Source organism: Nicotiana tabacum, chromosome 13 (genome assembly GCF_000715075.1).
Source record: "Nicotiana tabacum cultivar K326 chromosome 13, ASM71507v2, whole genome shotgun sequence".
Lineage (NCBI taxonomy): Eukaryota > Viridiplantae > Streptophyta > Magnoliopsida > Solanales > Solanaceae > Nicotiana > Nicotiana tabacum.
Window position 1 is genome coordinate 120,878,870 of NC_134092.1, and position 15,184 is coordinate 120,894,053.

The window sequence follows — 15,184 nt, forward strand, 5'->3', positions numbered from 1 at the left end:
TGAACTCTTTATTGTGAAAAAATATTATTGATGATTTATTTTGGCATGAGCCGTGAGCTCTTTATTGTGGAAAAATATTGTTGTTGAATTAATTTGGCAAGTTATATTATTTGAGCACTTGAGGTGCAAATTATAATATATTGTAATATTGATACGCATGCGGTGGTATAAGGTCTGGGTATTGAAACGCATGCGGTGAGATAAGGGTGGCTTGATACGCGTGGCTAGTAGAGGAAACTACTAGAAGTCATGCGGTGTGATAAGAATGGCTAAAATGCGGGATGCTATTTCGAGAAAAATATTTTCTTTCAAATAAATTGTGAAGGCTCCCACGGTGAGATAAGGAAATGAGATATTATGAATTTATTTATGATTTGGGACTACGAGGCGGTACCTCGGGAGTGCCCTTGTTGATATTGATTTATGGCCGCAATTGCCTTTGATTATTTGTTGTGATTTTCTTGAAGTTGAAAGGAAATTTTGTTTTGTTTCCACGAGATATTAATTGCCATTATTTGGTGTAATTAAATGTGACATACTACTTGATTCATTTCCATTGTCATTTTATCTTATTATATTATTTAAACATTTTTCCATGTCATTATTTATTCTCCAGTAAGTCCTGATCTGACCTCGTCACTACTCTACCGAGGTTAGGCTTGGCACTTACTGGGTACCACTGTGGTGTAATCATACTATGCTTCTGCACATCCTTTTGTGGTGATCCAGGTACATCTTATCAGACCACGCATCAGTAAACTAGCTGTACGAGGAGACTTCGAGGTATATCTGCCAGCGTCTGCAGACTCCAGAGTCCCCTTCTATCTTACTATGTTGTTTTCCTTATTTTCTTTAGACTCTGATGTATAGAGACATAGAGAATAAATTCTTAGAAGCTTGTGACTTATTTCTACCGGGTTTTGGGAGTTGAAATTGTTTGAATTGTAATTTATTTATTCAGATAATTATTATTATTCCGCATTGATAGTTTTACCTAGTCTTAGAGACTAGGTGTTATCACGATATCCTACAGAGGGAATTTGGGGTCGTGACAAGTTGGTATCCGAGCTCTAGGCTCATGGGTGTCATGAGTCACAAGCAGATTTAGTAGAGTCTTGCGGATCGGTACAGAGACATCCGTACTTATCTTCTAGTGGCTATGGAACTGTTAGGAAAAATTTACTTCTTTGATTCCTTATCGTGCGACAATGATTTAGCTTGAAACATATATCTTATATTCTTTTGTATCCACTCGTGTATAACATTGCGCACTCGGTATCAGTTGTGCGTCGACGGTTCGTGATGCCGCAGATGGACTACGAGGGAGCCAGAGATGCTCAAACATTGCCTCAACGTGTGGTTCCGACTGAAGATGCAGTCGTATTGAGAGATCACCTAGTGAATCATATGGGGGTGCAACAGACGTTGGCGTCTGGTTGATTTATACGACCTGTAAAGGTTATTATTATGGATCATCGGACGTTGTGACCTATGACTTCGCGCTGAGTGGGGGGAGTCCACTATCAATGGGTGGATTACGGGGTCATGTGTTATATCAGTTTTGGCCTGAAATGTATATATGTGGTACTGTAAGATTCCCTAAAATTTACACATGTTTAAGGCCTGAGATTTTATAGAGGATAAGGTTGGGACTTGTGGTATAGAAACAACTCTAAAATTACAGAAGGTCTACTCAGCGTGGACGTTACGTTTGCGGATTTTGGGGTGCTTCAGAGGAAGTACAGTTGTTGATTTTGGACTATGTGGTTCGTGCCAAGATTTATCTGTATGGAGCTCTACTTTTGTGATCGTTGTGTATAAATAGGGGTAAGAGTTACCCCAAAGAAGAATTGAAGAGTATGTTAAGAAATGGGTCAGCTCAACAGTGTTGAGTCAGCATAACAAAAGAAGAAATTTGCCTTGGGAGAGATAACTCTCCACCGGTGTTCGTGGCAATCCTATGAAGAGGGCAGACCAGCCAATGCAACACCGTCCACTTAGCTCAGTTCTCAGAAACACTTTTGAAAGATTTTTTTTTTCGAACTCTCCGTAATGCGTGGCGCATAGGGTTTGAACGGTTGCGTCAGTTCACCATTGACAGTGTCAGAATATGCCATCAAGTTCAATAAGTTAGCCCGTCATACTCCTACTTTGCTTCCTACAGCCAGGGGACGAGTCCACAGACTCATTAAAGGACTCAATTATGATCTTAAAATTTTGTACGACTCGAGAGTTATAAGCTGATACTTCATTTCTGCTAGTTGTACAAATTGCCAAGATATTAGAATGTGTTCGGGGTGAGGAAAAAAGGAAACTAAGGAGACTAAGACGTCTCGAGGTTCTGGGGGATTCAGTGGATTCTACTCTACAAGTATAAATCATTATGGAGGGGGCTCGGGCAGTCGACCAGCCTAGTACGCACATCGGATTACTTGGGGTGCTCCAGTAAGTTCTTTTAATGCACCGCCGACATGAGTTCCTACAATGGTTATTCCAGTTATCTGGCACAGACTCAATATGAGCAGCCTAACCCGCAAAGGGGTTGTTATGAATACGGTGATACTAGGCACATCATGAGAAAATTATCCCAAACTTGGGAGAGACTTATTTCATCAAAGCACTCAGGCTACGTGCCCCATTGCAGTTACTACACCACCCAAACGACCAGTTAGGGGTGGAGGACAGACGGGTAGAAGGCATTCTAGAGGTGGAGACCCAGCCGTTGATATATTTGTTTTATGGCGTAGCGGAGGTTGCAACATCAGTTGGTGTCGTTATAGGTACGACCTTGATATAACATAAAGGAATAATTTCCTTAACTTGATTCGGTTCTGAGTATCGAGACGAGTCATCCTATTGTGCTCCACTTATGAGTGAGCTTCGTAATTCTATAATCTACTGATGTGTTTACTCCTGTTGGGAGATTCCATGGAGATAACTATGCCTATCATTCCATGTTGGTCACTAATAAGACCTGTGAGGCTAAATGTGGCTTTCTGTTACTCATTTCGGTAAGTTTTGATGTAATTTACGGATAATTAATTACAAATTATGAATTATACGCCATACCGGTGTAGGGTTCATTATGTGTTGTGATTTTGTTTAACGAAAATTATTTAGAAGAAGCAAATGAAAAGTTTTGATTGGCACGATGTGCATATTACTTGTGATTCAGAACCGAGGACGAGATCCTCGCATTTTAATATAAACTGATATGTTTAAACCGGGCTACGAGCTGCGGTGGAAGTTATATAAGGACGAGATCCTTGTGAGAAAAAATTCTTCCCTTGTAAAATTTAATTTGTACTATAGTACTAATAAGGAGTCATGCCTGTTAGGCTTATTTGAAAATTCTATATGAAATTCTCTGTGCATACTTGCCAATTTTGTGTTGTAATTATTGAGTTTTAACCTATGAGGTAGGGTCCCGCCCAGGTGACGTTAAATGTGACTAATTAATGCGGGTAAATAATTATGAGGTCTTCATGCCTCGTATCTCGTTATCAGTATTGTGAAGGTTTGAAACGAGATTTTTGTTAACATGAAGTTAATTGATGATTTTGTAATTGATTATGAACAACTATTAAGACCAGATTGACCCAGAAGGGTGCTCCGTTCAGATGGACCGAGGAATGTGAGGAGAGCTTCCAAAAGCTCAAGACAGCTTTGACTACAGCCCCAATGTTGGTATTACCTATAGGTTGATTGCATACGCGTCCAGACAGTTAAAGGTGCATGAGAAGAATTATCATGTACACAACCTTGAGTTAGCAGCTATTGTTCATGCCTTAAAGATTTGGCGGCATTATTTGTACGGTGTCCATTGCGAGGTCTACACCGATCACCGAAGTCTACAACATCTGTTTAAACAGAAGGATCTTAATTTGCGGCAGCGGAGATGGTTGGAGTTGCTTAAGGATTATGATATCACTATTCTCTATCATCCTGGGAAGGCCAATGTAGTGGCCGATGCCTTGAGTCATAAGGCGGAGAGTTTGGGCAGCTTAGCATATTTACCGGTAGCAGAGAGGCCTTTAGCCTTAGATGTTCAGGCCTTGGCCAACCAGTTTGTTAGACTTGATGGAGTCGAGTTTTGGCTTGTGTGGTTTCTCAGTCTTCTCTTTATGACCGTATTAGGAAACGTCAGTATGATGACCCCCATCTGCTTGTCCTTAAGGACACAGTTCAGCACGGCGATGCCAAGGAAGTCACTACTGGAGATGAAGATGTATTACGGATGTAGGGCACGCTATGTATGCCAAATGTAGATGGTTTGCGCAACTTGATTTTCCAGGAGGCTCACAGCTCGTGGTACTCCATTCATCCGGGTGCTGCAAAGATGTATCACGACTTGAGACAACACTATTGGTGGAGGCGAATGACAAAAGACATAGTGGAATATGTAGCTCGGTGCCTAAATTGTCAGCAGGTGAAATATGAGCATCAATGACCGGGTGGATAGCTTCAGAAGTTGTAAATTCCAGAATGGAAATGGGAGCGGATCACTATGGATTTCGTTGTTGGGCTCCCACGGACTCGGAGGAAGTTCGATGTAGTTTGGGTGATTGTGGATAGATTGACCAAGTCATCTCATTTCATTCATGTGATTACTACTTACTCTTCAAAGCAGCTGGCTCAGGTATATATTCGCGAGATTATCAAATTTCACGGTGTACCGATATCTATCATCTCTGACCGGGGCACACAGTTTACCTCACGATTTTTGAGGGCTGTACATCGAGAGTTGGGTACTCGTGTGGAGTTGAGTATAATATTTCACCCTCAGATGGACGGGCAGTCCGAACACACTATTCAGATACTGGAGGATATTCTTCGTGCGTGTGTGATAGATTTTGGGGGTGTTTGGGATCAGTTCTTACCTCTTGCAGAGTTTGCTTACAACAACAGTTGCCAGTCATGCATTCAGATAGCTCCGTATGAGGCCTTGTATGGTAGGCGGTGCCAGTCCCTAGTGGGTTGGTTCGAACCGGGCGAGGCTAGGCTGTTGGGTACAGACTTGGTTCAGGATGCCTTGGAAAAGGTTAAGTTGATTCAGGATTAACGTTGTACAGCCCAATCTAGACAGAAGAGTTATGCAAATCGGAAGGTTCGTGATGTTGCATTCATGGTTGGTGAGCGGGTATTGCTCCGGGTTTCGCCTATGAAGGGTGTGATGAGGTTCGGGAAGAAGGGCAAGTTGAGCCCTAGGTATATTGGGCCTTTTGAGATTCTTGAAAGAGTTGGAAAGATGGCTTACAAACTTGCACTACCACCTAGTCTCTCTGCGGTTCATCCGATATTCCATGTTTCCATGCTTCGAAAATATCACGGCGATCCGTCTCATGTGTTAGACTTCAGATCGGTTCAGTTGGACAAGGATCTATCTTGTGTTGAGGAACCAATGGCTATTTTGGATAGGCAGGTTCGATAGCTGAGGTCAAAGAACATTGCTTCCGTGAAGGTTCAGTGGAGGGGTCATCCGGTCGAAGAGGCGACTTGGGAGACCGAGCATGATATGCGCATATGTTATCCACACTTATTCATCAGCTCAGGTACTTTTTCAAACTCCGTTTGAGGACAAACGCTTGTTTTAGAGGTGGAGAATGTGATGACCCAAAATATCATCTTTAATTTTAATAATTAATTTTGTATTCTAAGACCTTGAAAAGTACTATTTATCATTCCTCGACTTGCGTGCGCAGTCCGTAAAATTTTTCGAAAAGTTTTCAGGTGAAAAATGGATTAAAATGTGAATTAGAGCTTAAAAACTCAACTAAGTTGACTTTGGTCAACATTTTGAGTAAACGGACTCGGATTAGTATTTTGACAGTTCTGGTAGGTCGGTATCGTGATTTGGGACTTGGGCGTATGCCCGGAATCAAATTCCGAGGTCCTTAGTCCGAGATACGTAATTTTGATGAAAAATTAAAAGTTTAAGTACAAATAGTGACCAGATGTCGAATTATGTGCAAACGACCCCGAAATAAAATTTTGATGATTTCAACAGCTCCGTATGGTGATTTTGGACTTAGGAGCGTGAACGAAATTTTATTTGGAAGTTCATAGTGAAATTAGGCTTGAAATGGCTAAAATAGGAATTTAAGTTTGGATGTTTAACCGGGGAGTTGACTTTTTGATATCGGGGTCGGAATCCAGTTCTGAAAATTTTTATAGCTCTGTTATGTCATTTATGACTTGTGTGCAAAATTTGAGGTCATTCAGACTTGATTTGATAGGTTTCGACATCGAATGTAGAAGTTGGAAACTCTTTAGTTTCATTAAGTTTGAATTGGGGTGTGATTTATGATTTTAGTGTTGTTTGATTTGATTTGAGATTTCAAATAAGTTTGTATGATGTTTTAGGACTTGTTGGTGTATTGGGTTGAGGTCCCGAGGGCCTCGGGTGAGTTTCGGATAGTTAACGGATCAAACGTGGGACTTAGCTGCTGCAAAAGTTGCTGCAATTTTTCTACTGAAAATGCTGTCAAAATCGGGCTGCCTATCAAAATCGGGATGCCTGTCAAATTCGGACTTTTTTTCAAAATCGAGCTCCCTGACAAAATCGAACTCCCTGACAAAATTGAGCTCCCTGATAAATCGAGCTTCCTGACAAAATCGAGCTCCCTGACAAATCGAGCTCCATGATAAATCGAGCTCCCTGACAAAATCGAGCTCCTGACAAAGTCGAGCTCCCTGACAAATCGGGCTCCCTGACAAATCGGGCTCCCTCACATATCTGTAAGTTATAAAAACAGGGGACTTCGTCCCATTTGCCATTTTTGACGAATTGGAGCTTGATATTTTTTTAAAATTTGATATTGAAGCAACGTAATAAAGATTTTGAAATATTATTTTCCCGAATTATTTATTTCTGAATATTTTAATAAGATTTTCGTACTCTTTGTGATGGAGCCGTGAACTCTTTATTGTGAAAAAATATTATTGATGATTTATTTTGGCATGAGCCATGAGCTCTTTATTGTGAAAAAATATTGTTGTTGAATTAATTTGGCAAGTTATATTATTTGAGCACTTGAGGTGCAAATTATAATATATTATGATATTGATACGCATGCGGTGGTATAAGGTCTGGGTATTAAAACGCATGCGGTGAGATCAGGGTGGCTTGATACGCGTGGCTAGTAGGGAAAACTGCTAGAAGTCATGCGGCGTGATAAGGATGGCTAAATCGCGGGATGCTATTTCGGTAAAAATATTTTCTTTCAAATAAATTATGAAGGCTCCCGCGGTGAGATAAGAAAATGAGATATTGTGAATTTATTTATGATTTTAGACTACGAGGCGGTACCTCGGGAGTGCCCTTATTGATATTGATTTATGGCCGCAGTTACCTTTGATTATTTGTTGTGATTTTTCTTAAAGTTGAAAAGAAATTCTGTTTTGTTTTCACGAAGTATTTATTTGCCATTATTTGGTGTAATTAAATGTGACATACTACTTGATTCATTTTTCATTGTCATTTTATCTTATTATATTATTTAAACATTTTACCATGTCATTATTTATTCTCCAGTAGGGCCTGACCTGACCTCGTCACTACTCTACCGAAGTTAGGCTTGGTACTTACTGGGTACCACTGTGGTGTACTCATACTAGGCTTCTGCCCATCTTTTTGTGTAGATCCAGGTATATCATATCAGACCAGACATCAGTAAACTAGTTGTATGAGGAGACTTCGAGGTATACTTGCCAGCGCCCGCAGACTACGGAGTCCCCTTCTATCATTATTATGTTGCTTCCTTATTTTTCTTAGACCTTGATATATAGAGACATTGAGGATAAAATTCTTAGAAGCTTGTGACTTATTTCTACCGGGTTTTGGGAGTTGAAATTGTTTGAATTGTAGTTTATTTATTTCAGATATTTATTATTTTTCCGCATTGATAGGCTTGCCTAGTCTTAGAGACTAGGTGTCATCACGATATCCTACGGAGGGAATTTGGGGTCGTTACACCAACTTACGTTATATGTACGAATTAGACGTTTAAGTAACAGCTCGTCTGAAGCTTGGAAAAAAAGCTACGCCAATTGCCAAAATGCTCTTTTCTTGTCTTATTTGACAGGTTTTTTCTCTTTATTTTTCCATTATTTTCATACCTTTTTGTAGTCTATTTAATTAGTTTTGTACTATTTCATTGACATTGTACAAAACCTTATCAGACCTTTTTTTAAAGACTGATACTATTTTGAAAAATAAAACCCCAACTCAATGAAAGATCCAAAACAAGTGAAAGAGTAGTGCAAAAAAGCAATGAATAGAAGGTTATCCTTCAGGTTCAAGGAAATCCGTCATTTTTGTTGTTTGGTCAAGAAATGGACTTAAGAGGATTGCAATTGGAAGCTCTCCAACAAATGACTCTATAATTTCAAAGAGTAGTACAATAAAGCAATGAATAGAAGATTAACCTTCACCAAATGCTAAAATAAGCTGAGTGTGTATTTTAGGTGAAATGATAACATAAGTTATATGTACGAATTAGACATTTAAGTAACAGCTCGTCTGAAGCTTGAAAAAAAGCTATGCCATTTGCCAAAATGCTCTATTCTTGTCTTATTTGGTAGATTTTTTCACTTTATTTTTTCATTAGTTACATTCCTTTTTTGTAGTCTATTTAATTAGTACTGTATTATTTCATTGACATTGTACAAAACCTTATCAGACTTTTTTTAGAGACTGATCAGCTTAAACACTAGAACCAAACAATACTATTTTGAAAAACAAAACTCCAACTTAATGAAAGATCCAAAACAAGTAAAAAAGTAGTGCAAAAAAGCAAAGAATAGAAGGTTAACTTTCAGGTTCAAGGAAATCCGTCATTTTTGTTGTTTGGTCAAGAAATGGGCTTTAGAGAATTACAAATGGAAGCTCTCCAACAACTAACTCTGTAATTTAAAAGAGTAGTGCAAAAAAGAAATGAATAGAACCTTTACCAAATGCTAAAATAAGCTGAGTGTGCATTTTAGGGAAAATGTTAACTTACGCTATATATACGAATTAGACGTTTAAGTAACAGCTCGTCTGAAGCTTGAAAAAAAAAGTACGCCAATAAAATGCTCTATTCTTGTCTTATTTGGCAGGTTTTTCCTTTTTGTTTTTCCATTATTTTCATCCCTTTTTATAGTCTATTTAATTAGTATTATACTATTTCATTGATATTGTACAAAATCTTATCAGACCTTTTTTTAAAAACTGATCAGTTTAAACACCAGAACCAAACAATACTATTTTGAAAAACAAAATCCCAACTTAATTAAAGACCCAAAACAAGTGAAAGATTAGTGCAAAAAATCAATGAATAGAAGGTTAACATTGAGGTTCAAGGAAATCCACCATTTTTGTTGTTTGGTCAAGAAATGGGCTTAAGGGGATTGCAAATGGAAGATCTCCAACATCTGACTCTGTAATTTTAAAGAGTAGTGCAAAAAAGTAATGAATAGAACCTTTACCAAATGCTAAAATAAGGTGAGTGTGTATTTTAGGGGAAATGCTAACTTACGCTATATGTACGAATTAGACGTTTAAGTAACTGCTCGTCTGAAGCTTGGAAAAAAAGCTACGCCAATTGCCAAAATGCTCTATTCTTGTCTTATTTGGCAGGTTTTTTTCTTTTTTTTTTCATTATTTTCATCCCTTTTTTTGTAGTCTATTTAATTAGTTCTGCACTATTTTATTTACATTGTACAAAACCTTATCAGACTTTTTTTTAAAATACTGATCAGCTTAAACACTAAAACCAAACAATACTATTTTGAAAAATAAAACTCCAACTTAATGAAAGATCCAAAACAAGTGAAAGAGTAGTGCAAAAAAGCAAGGAATAGAAGGTTAACCTTGAGATTCAAGGAAATCCGTAATTTTTGCTGTTTGGTCAAGAAATGGGCTTAAGAGAATTGCAAATGGAAGCTCTCCAACAACTAACTCTGTAATTTCAAAGAGTAGTACAAAAAAGCAATGAATAGAACCTTCACCAAATGCTAAAATAAGCTGAATGTGCATTTTAGAGGAAATGCTAACTTACGTTATATGTACGAATTAGAGGTTTATGTAATAGCTCGTCTGAAGCTTGGAATAAAAGCTACGCCAATTGCCAAAATGCTTTATTCTAGTAATATTTGGCAGGTTTTTTCTCTTTATTTTTTCATTATTTTCATCCCCCTTTTTTGTAGTCTATTTAATTAGTATTGTACTATTTCATTGACATTGTACAAAATCTTATCAGACTTTTTTTAAAAGATTGATCAGTTTAAACACCAGAACCAAACAATACTATTTTGAAAAATAAAACTCCAACTTAATGAAAAATTCAAAACAAGTGAAAGAGTAGTGCAAAAAAATAATGAATAGAAGGTTAACTTTCATGTTCAAGAAAATCCATCATTTTTGTTGTTTGGTCAAGAAATGGGCTTAAGAGAATTGCAAATGGAAGCTCTCCATCAGTTGACTCTGTAATTTCAAAGAGTAGTGCAAAAAAGTAATGAATAGAACCTTCACCAAATGCTAAAATAAGCTGAGTGTGCATTTTAGGAGAAATGGTAACTTACGCTATATGTACGAATTAGACATTTAAGTAATAGCTCGTCTGAAACTTGGAAAAAAAGCTACGCCAATGCTCTATTCTTGTTTTATTTTGTGTGTTTTTTCTCTTAGTTTTTCCATTATTTTCATCCTTTTTTTGTAGTCTATTTAATTAGTACTGTACTATTTCAATGACATTGTATAAAACCTTATCAGACCTGTATTTGTCGAGAGAAGTTTTACTATAATTGCCAACTTTTCAAACTAAAAGAAAAAAAGTATTGCTTTCCTTTTCATGACAAAACAAAAAAGGGGAATTACGTAGAAAGTAGGAGTTTGAGCGCAAATTAATCACCATATGCTAAAATAAACTGAGTGTGCATTTTAGGAGAAATGCTAACTTATGCTATGTGTTCAAATTAGACGTTTAAGTAACACCTTGTCTGAATCTTGGAAAGAAAACTACGACAATTGCCAAAATGCTCTATTCTTGTGTTAATTGGTAGGTTTTTTCTCTTTGTTTTTCCATTATTTTCATCCATTTTTTGTAGTCTATTTAATTAATACTGTACTATTTTATTGACATTGTATAAAACCTTATCAGACTTTTTTTTAAAGACTGATCAGCTTAAACACTAGAACCAAACAGTACTATTTTGAAAAATAAAATTCTAACTTAATGAAAGATCCAAAACAAGTGAAAGAGTAGTGCAAAAAAGCAATGAATAGAAGGTTAACTTTCAGGTTCAAGGAAATCCATTATTTTTGTTGTTTGGTCAAGAAATGGGCTTAAGAGGATTGCAAATGGAAGCTCTCCAACAAATGACTCTGTAATTTCAAAGAGTAGCTAGTGCAAAAAAGCAATGAATAGAACCTTCATCAAATGCTAAAATAAGTTGAGTGTGCATTTTAGGGGAAATGCTAACTTACGCTATATGTATGAATTAGACGTTTAAGTAACAGCTCGTCTGAAGCTTGGAATAAAAGTTACGCCAATTGCCAAAAGGCTCTATTCTTATCTTATTTGGCAGGTTTTTTCTCTTTATTTTTCTATGATTTTCATCCCCTTTTTTGTAGTCTATTTAATTAGTACTGTACTATTTCATTGGCATTGTACAAAATCTTATTCGACTATTTTTAAAGACTGGTCAGCTTAAACACCAGAACCAAATAATACTATTTTGAAAAACAAAACCCCAACTTAATGAAAGATCTAAAACAAGTGAAAGAGTAGTGTAAAAAAGAATTGAATAGATGGTTAACCTTCAGGTTCATGGAAATCCGCCATTTTTGTTGTTTGGTAAAGAAATGAGCTTAAGAGGATTGCAAATGGAAGCTCTCCAACAACTGACTCTATAATTTCAAAGAGTAGTGCAATAAAGCAATGAATAGAAGGCTAACCTTCACCAAATGCTAAAATAAGTTAAGTGCGCATTTTAGGGGAAATGCTAACTTACGCTATATGTACGAATTAGACGTTTAAGTAACAGCTCGTCTGAAGCTTGGAAAAGAAGTTACGCCTATGCTCTATTTTTGTCTTATTTGGCAGATTTTTTTCTCTTTGTTTTTTGATTATTTTCATTCCTTTTTTTTTGTAGTCTATTTAATTAGTATTGTACTATTTCATTGACATTGTATAAAACCTTATCAGACATGTATTTGTTGAGAGAAGTTTTACTATAATTTTGAACTTTTCAAACTAAAAGAAAACAAGTATTGCTTTCCTTTTTATGACAAAAATAAAAAAAGGAATTATGTAGAAAGTAGGAGTTTGAGCGCAAATTAATCACATTTTCTCTTAAAATGATGCTTTGTGCTATTTTGTTTTAGATTAATGGCCATTAACTAATCTGTTTTTCTAATATCATTATTGGTTTAATTTCCAACACACTTCAAACTTTATTAATTGAACCAGAACAGCTATAGATATATTTGTTTTGGCAATAAACTGCGAATGATTACCATAACAATCAAAAAACATTACACCTAAAGAGCACCTCTGATGTTTTAACTTCAATACCACATAAAAGGTGAGTGATTTGTGTGGTGTCAAATTTTTCGCGTGCACAGATTATAAAAGGACCTGGTTCATCTATGTGTTCCTTATACTACTGTTGCGGAATAATAAATGCCGAAATTAAAGAACACAAGGATTTTACGTAGAAAATACCTGGCTCAAAAGATGAAAAAACTATGACCTACTTCCCAGTAGGATTTTCCCAAAACTCTTCACTAAATCACTGAGCCAAAAACTGCATTTACAAAACACTATTGTAACCTAGGATTAACTCTAATCCCGTTGTGGCAACTAGCCTTTAACTGCTGCGACAACTTCAAGTTAGCTCTAACTTGAATACTCTGAGTACCTATTACAATTGCCTCTAAATAAAGCTGAAAGGTACACTATGAAAACACCTACTACAATTGAACTAGAATAAAAGACAGACACTTGGAAATGATTCTTCTATCTGGTTCATGTAGCTTCAGGTTCGCACACTTGAATCACACACGAACTGCTTGTAAAATGTCTTGCTATTTTGCTCTCAATTCACGTTTAACTTCTGATTTTGTGTGTTCCTTGTAGAATGAGAACATCCTGCGATTTATAGAGTTAGTAGAGTAGAAAATAACTAGAGCTCTAATGTTACTCTTCCTTGGTGGAAGAGTTCTAGTTGATCTCAACCTCTAACTCCTCCCTTATCTTGGATAGTATTCTCTTTGATTAAGGAGTACTTCTCCTTATCAATTATACAACCGTTTTCAATCGGGAGATCTTCTCCTTATCAATTATGCAACCATTTTCGATCAGGACATATTAATTAGACCAAGTTAAGCTTATCTCCTTCACGTGCATCCCACATGCTCAAATATGCCCGTGTCTATGCGCACAAAGGATAGACATGGTTCATGCATGAGCTTCCTTTGTCAATCTTCAAAACTAACCTTCACTTGGGCCAACAAATTCCCCCATTTTGATGATGTCAAACCCTGTGCTTTTCATAAGCTTAGGCCATGTTTCAACTTAGCTGAACATCAACACAATATTAGAAATATTTTTCCTTTTAATCACTTATCATCAAGGACCAGGTATATTAGGTTATAAATATCACTGTTCAAAGTGTAAAGCACAACCTTTTTTCTCCCTCTTGGTATCATCGAAAAGTTGCATAAAAAATGTGAGATAACCATATTTTAAAACTTACTCATGGCCACTAGGGCTACTTCAAATGCAATCATGGATTAATCATCATAGATCAAGCTAAGAATTTTAACCATCAAAGAAATATAAACAAACACTTAGAGCAAAAATAATGAATTTCATTGATGATTGATGCGATTCTTCCACAAAGCATAAAAAGAAATAAAAATATTGGAAACATGAGCAAAAGAAACAAAATAAATCCCGAACTGGGTCACTGGTTTATCTACACTAGGCTAGGAGGCTTAAGGCTGGGAAGGACTAGGTGCTTGGTTTTTGGCTTGGAGGAGTTTCAGCATATTCTGAAGAATGCCATCATTCTTCTCCTTTTCTCTTGCCAGCTCAGTTCTGAGAGCATCTCTCCCAGTCTCCACATCTGCCAACCTTTTCTTCAGCCTCTCAATCTCAGCATCCTTAGCCCCACTTTCTTGCACCAAGGCTTGCACCTTGCTATTCACTGGTACCTTCTCAGATGAACCGGGTTCTTTAGGAGTGACATGGACTTCATAGTCACAAGCAGGCAGCGTATTTACCCCAAAATGATCCTTGCTTGTAATAACCTCCCTTTCTTCTTTGGATTATAACTTTCAGTCACTCTCTTCAGTAGGTCTGCGAGGGTTTCCTGCTCAGATGAAACAGGTTCATCTATATTTTTCCCAAGTTGAACCAGCCCTTCAGTGACTTCGCCAGACCCACTTCCCCCTGTTTTCTTTACACTCTCCTCTACTCCAGCAGATTTTTCTCCCCAAATAACCATTGCACCTGTTTCTTTAGTTAAACTCACAGAAGTGGGTGAAGAATCAACCACTCTTTTACCCTTTTCCCTCACAGCACTTCGAACACCCTTGCTCTTTTTTCTTTTCATTTTTACTACCAATTCCTCCAGACTCTATAGTTTCAACACTTGCTTTAGACCCTACTAGTACAAACCTATTCTCTAAATTTGTACCTGTTCAATTTCAGAAGACACAGTTTCTTCCCCCTCAGTAGCAGATTTGAATGATTCATCAGATTTCTGGGGTTCTTCTTCCTTACCCGCTTTCAATTTTTTATTTATTTTCTTGATTTGTTCTGTCCCCGCAACAACCTTATGAGCAAGCATCTTTACTCTTTTCTTAGAGGTTGGGGTGGTGGAAGGAATGATAGTGGGTGTGGAAGTCTAATCAAACTGAATTTCAGTTTTGAAAAGACTTTGGAGTGTATCCCTAGAATCTAGGTACTTCAATTCGATTGAGACTCTTTTGAACAGAACTGGTTTACTTGTAACGGATAAGTACAAAAGGAGTTTGGAATTAAGTAGGACTCTACTCATGATCCAAATATTATTATTTCAAATTATGCAGAGTGTAGAAAACATACCGTGTTATTTTGATGAACCAGGTTCTTCACTGATAATTCTCTTGTGTAAGTCTAAATTTGCCAAAATAGAGAAAATATCATTAGAGATT